This window comes from Maylandia zebra, linkage group LG5 (assembly GCF_041146795.1).
Source record: "Maylandia zebra isolate NMK-2024a linkage group LG5, Mzebra_GT3a, whole genome shotgun sequence".
In the NCBI taxonomy this organism is placed as follows: domain Eukaryota; kingdom Metazoa; phylum Chordata; class Actinopteri; order Cichliformes; family Cichlidae; genus Maylandia; species Maylandia zebra.
This window is the reverse complement of record NC_135171.1, coordinates 37,537,902-37,544,023: the sequence shown is the minus strand read 5'-3', so window position 1 is coordinate 37,544,023 and position 6,122 is coordinate 37,537,902.

The window sequence follows — 6,122 nt, the reverse complement described above, 5'->3', positions numbered from 1 at the left end:
GTACTCTCGATGGCCATTAGGTGTCAGTATATGAACAAGAATAACACATGGACACGCTACCTCCTAGAAGCTCTCACAGTAAACCAATGCAAAGCCAGCAGTTCATTTTTAACGTATAATGCTGCTTTTAATCGGATAATGAAACTGCACACAGTGCATCTTCAACATCCTGCTTCACACCAAACACTGTGAGCATTTTTCACACCTTTTACTCTGAGCCTGCTTTTTAATCCCACTTTCTCACCTGAAAGACGGGATTTTCTGTAATCTCTTCTCTCTGATTTCCAGAGCAAAGGAAAGAGCAGAGATATAAATACAACAAACGATGAAAGGTTAAATCGTGCATTGCGTGGAGGTGAAGCAGCATACATGTAGGTTTTTCTAACCTCAAGAAAATAAGTGCGTGCTTGTACTCTTTTGTAATGCTAAGTCATGATTAAATAGTTAACATATAAAATTACAGCCTGACCTGTTTTAACCACAACATGCAACTGTGATCATAATTTTTCAACCATATATATATATATGGAATACAGTATACTTATTTTGACCTACTTTTATATTTGGTCTTTACTTGAGTTGCTTTAACTCTCTTCACTATAAGGCCACTGCCCCATTGTTTGATTGGATGGCCCTCTTAAACAGAAGGCTTAAACATCAGGTGTGTCGGCCGTCTGTGCTCACACCCAGAACCGAGTCCTTAAGATGACTGTATTAAGTTCAACTCCTCTTCGACCAAGCACTTAGAGCAGTCTTAATGTTGGGCTTTTGGTTCAGATTTGTCATGTTTAATAAAAACATCCATTCACTTATAACAGTGGAATGAGGAAAACCAAATAGCATATGATTTCTTAATTATTCTGTAGTGAAAATAGTTGATAAACTAATTTGGTTAGCATTCACTGTGGTACAGTGATTTCTTTCTCCTTAGGCAGATTCTTCATGTTAAATGCTTGACAAGTCAACAAGAAGCAGCCAGCTTGCTATTAGTGCAAGTCTCCTTCAAGTTTTTCTTGTAGGAGGGAGGAAAAAAAATGCTGCATCATCTAAGCTCCTTATGCCTCCGAGGGGGATGTCTGTGTCACGCAGAGGAGGATGCTAAAAATCTGCTGGTGAGGACTGTGGTGAAAGGATCAGAGCGTATGACTCACTTCTTCTTGTTTTTGACTCTTATCACCAACACCCCAGCCTTCATCAGGCTCCTAATCCCTTTAGCGGCTGAGAAGCGGAGTAATATCAAAAAAACCACTTTTGCATTCATTACACTCTTATTGAAAGAATGCCCGCTGCCATCCGCCTGACTCTAAACTCTGAGCTTCCTTCAGCTTCTCCGACTCCCCTCGGAAAAGTAAGAAAGACTCGTTGGTACCAAGTGGGCTTGAGTAAAATCAAAGCACACCCATGCAAAATGTGATCGTCCTCACAATGTATTACTTTCAGAACCTGGATCAAACGTGGTAACACACCAGTCATTTCATTTAATCTTTGTTCTTTGTAGTATGAGCCACGTGAAGGCTGTACAAAGTGCATTATCTGCTTATGAAACCAGTTGTACCTGCACTTTTATCCTAGAAGGCAACAGCATGGACCACATGCATACAGAGTATAAAAACACTGAAATAGAAATGTTGGAATGTCCTTATTTATCTGAAAAGAACAGCTTTAAAGGTCCTTTAAAGGCGTTAACACGATGCTGACCGCTTTAAATGAGTCAATGTACGTTTGGCCAATCGGCTGGCACGATTTCTGGCACTGCTCTAATATTTCCTTTAAACACTGCTGCATTTGTAAAGCAACGCTTGATGACATTTTCTGCAGCATATTATTGACCGTCGTCTTTTGACTGAAATGATCAGAGTCATTAGTGTCGTTCTTTCACTCCAGTATCATCTCCTGGAGGTCCAAGTTTGCATTTACTGGATGAAGTATGTCAATATGTAGCCTACTTTAGAGATACGCTGAAAGCTTTTAGACATGCACACTCGTCGGATTCTCCCCATTTTATTATTCGTGTTATTTTTACATCAGGTTAACATTTGAGTTTTTAAAAGACGTTATTCCCATAACCATCGACCTTTTTCACATTTGAGATTTGACTTTTCACAGTAGGGAAAGCCCAGGTAAAATTAGCAATGGCCCTGCAAGCATGACCTCCCTTACTTATAATGCAGCACCATAAACACACCTGTACTGTGAATGAGGGCAGTGTGGCATGTAAAGACATCTGCGCTGAATAAGATGTAATTGTGGGGTTTCCATTTTGATAAAAGGTTTAGTGTTTCAGCAAATCTCATGTAAACTACCATAAATAAAAGGAAATAAAGCTATAATTGAATTAAAAAAATTCTCCACTTTTGACTGGATTAAGCAAATAGAGGCAATTCTAGCCTAAGCAGTTCTAGCCTTCTGCACTTATTTACCAAATACTTACATGCTGTACATTTATCCTCGGGTGGGTAATGTTTGCAACACTTTGTGTGTTAATGTTTTAAGTCAGAAATACCAAACAGAGAGTCCCACATTATCCTACATAAGCATGATCTTCTCCTACGTTTTACTGGAATCTTGTCACTGATGTATGCACACATATTTATTTAGAGGGAAATCTTTCTATATTGTTTCTGGTCTTAGCTGTAGGCTGCCAACAACAAACAGGTTTGGATGAATCCTTAAAGGGGGACTCCAAACAAAAGCAAGCTCTCATCCACTCAAGGTCCCTGAACCCATTATAAAAGATTATATATTTATTCAGTCGTGTCATCCCTCAGCACCGTATCCCCCACACATGCACACAACACACACACTTTTCCTTTCCCCTTGCCAGATCAATTAACAGATTAGTGGTTGTGTGTGATAGATTGAAGGCGCGAGTCCAGGATATCGTCTCTGTCTAATGCATTTTCTGTAGAGAGAGTGAGCATGAGCTTTACTCTCGGGGGAATATTGACAGGTTGGAGTGCAAGGTTATGTCTGCCCTCCAAGGATTCATCATCTGCCATTTCCTGTCTGTAATATATTTATTTTGATAATGCATATTGATGCTGTTCTGATGTTCAGATAATTCTCTTATATGCCACACGATTTATTGAGAATAAGCCCTTTTCTAGCTGTTTTTTTTAATTGTAAGGTTTATTATTTTTGCAATGATGCACACAAAAGATTGTGCAGAAAACTCATAATTTTTTCTTTTTTCTTTACTGATTTGGCGATTATACTTCAGTTACATTGGTTTGCTTCATTCCCTTCCACGCACTGTTAAATGTATAATATTTTCATTAGCACGGGCAGTCTGCCTCACTGTGATTGCAATCACACGGTTTTGTAATTAAATTGAAGGCCTCCAGTTGTCATTATCAGCTGTTTACATAAGAAACAAGAGCCCATGTTTTTACACTGAATTCCTCATGTATTTACACAGGCAGCCGTGCAGCACAGTCACTGTCTTTGTTTACACACACGCTCACAAAAAAATACAGCAGTATATATTTAGCAGCTTTGTGGTATGACTGTTTTGACAGAAGTTTGCCTCTTTTTATTTTGATGCTACTTTTAGTCCAGAGCAGATCACTGGGAGTAGTGTAGGGACTCTGTTGGTGTGAATATTTTATTTAATATTCACATCATCAAAGTAAAAGGCAGAAAGTCCCACGTAATATATCAATCCTCTTCTACTCTCGCGGGGGGCGGAGCCTATCCCATCTGCCTTTGGGCGAGAGGCAGGGTACACCCAGGACAGGTCGCCAGTCTGTCGCAGGTCTAACACATAGAGACAGACAACCATTTGCACTCACAATCACAACTATGGGCTTACCAAGTTACCAGTTAACCTAACCCCACTAACTACATGTCTTTGGACTGTGGGAGGAAGCCAGAGTAGTGGGTGAGAACCATGCAGACACGGGGAGACCATGCAAACTCCACACAGAAAGACCCTGGCCTGATGGTCAGGAACGTCTTGCTGTGAGGCAACACCGTGTTTTACAGATGAATTGCGCCTCTCTCCTGACCTTCTCTGTACATATTGATGATGATTTGAACCAAAAATGTTCAATTTAGGTTCTGTAAGACCTGTTATCACTGATTTTAAGTCCAGTTTTTGTATAATTTATAATTTGACTTCTTTACCCTTCCACTGACACCATCCTTGAAGAGCCTTTGTCGAACAGTAGACCTGTGTGAGGTTTTTGCAGTTTTTTTCTTATTTCTTCAAGACCTTCAGATAGTGTTCATCTGCTGTAGTTTTTCAGGCCTGCCACTTGTTCAAGAATGCACTGCACACCACGCTGAAATATGCAATGTTTTTGGCTAACAACTCTTTAGGAATCTTGATGTTGGTTCAAAAATGTTATCTTATGCCTGAGAAACTGTGACTTTGACATTTTTCATAGATTCACCTAAAGAAATGGGAACAAAATGTATTATTGTGACAAGCTGCGGGTAAAAAAGGCCTAAAGATGCCATTTAAAATTGGTTCTTTGCTAAGTTATCTGTTGTGTATAGTACCAACATTGGTTCATCCCTTGAATGATTCATAGGTGAGTGAGTTAGTTACAGCAAGTGGCTTAAATAACAAAAAATAATCCTATAAAAATGGTCAGATACAAGGACTGGAATGAAAGTGAGTGAAAAAGCAGCCGATGCACAAAGAAAAACTTGTAAAAGAGCTCCAGAAAGCCTTGGAAACAAAATATATATAAATGTGGTGGCTCGAGACTTTTGCACAGCACTGTTTGTATATCAGAAATTCTCCCTCCTGGTCCAGTACCTAAAGTGTATTCTGATCCATGACCTGAACAGTATGTGATGACAAGAGCACAGTGAAAAAAAAATCAATGTCAATGTATTTAAGGAGCAGAGCGGCAGCCGATCTTCGGGGACCTTCCTGTGCCCGTTGGCTTGAGTTCCAGTCAATTACTCTTTGGTCTCAGCAGTGCTATGTGTCTGACTGGAGACTGAGCTGATGCATCACTGTTGGACTGACAGTGAATGAAAAATGACTCACATTATGCCACCTTTGAAAAGTAGTTTTATCACATGCAACAGACAGACAGATGGCTGGATTAGTTGACGGCAAAAATCCAGCACCCTATTTAGAGTGTTAACATCTTTCGGGGTTTCTTCTTCTTTTAAGACACAATGTTTTGTACAAATGTTTAACAGTGAGAGTGAAATCATTCACAAAAGCATCCACAACAGGTTTTCCATCAACACAAGCATGAATCAGCTTCTTGTCTTTCCAGCTAGGCCTTTCGCTTCGTCTTGAAAAAGCTCTTACTCATGCTATAAATGTTTTCATTGCTATTGCTTCCTTCCTCCGCTATGAGTAGACTGCGACATGTCCAGGCAACATTTGTGACTGTTTATTACAGATATTCAAAGAAATGAGGAGCGCTAGGAAATGCAAGCATATGGCTGTAGCAAATGATGAAATTACAGGCCTTGACGGAAAAAGAATAACCACAAATAATTGTGGTCACAAAAGCAAACCCACAACAAGCCTCACAGAGTCGCTGTGTCAGCAGTTCTCTGAGGCTCTACTTGGACACAACAAATCTTTTGAGCTAAAGTCTAATGCCAGCATACCAACACGATGAAGATAAATCTTTAACACCATATTTCAGCATGTTAGCATAGTATTGTTTGCCTCTTTGTTTTTATGAATTAGCTTAAAACAAAAGTGGAGTATGTGTTCATAAACCAAAATACTGGGCACTTAAGCTCCATGAAAACATTAAAAGAGCAGTCATTAAAAAGCCTACTGGGGCTTTGTGGGTGAGCCAGGATGATTTGAATTTCCACTTTCCACTTCTGTAGTGAAAACTCTGGAAAAGAGCAATGAAGAAAACGTGTGTTTAGTTAGGGTTGTCTATTTTTTTTAAAGAGCTGATTTGAGTTCAAGCCTTTTACCTCAGTATAGGAAATTTGTGCTATTCCTTGTTTGCTCATATGCATTATATGGACAACAGTATTGCAGCCACCTATACACTTCAAATAGAGGACTAGCTTGAGCATAGAAACCTGTGTCATGAAGCTCCCTGTGCACAGGTTTTGTGCTGATGTTAATTGTAGAAAAGGTTTGGGACTCTGCAGAACATTGGAGAGCATTGGAGACTGTCATACCC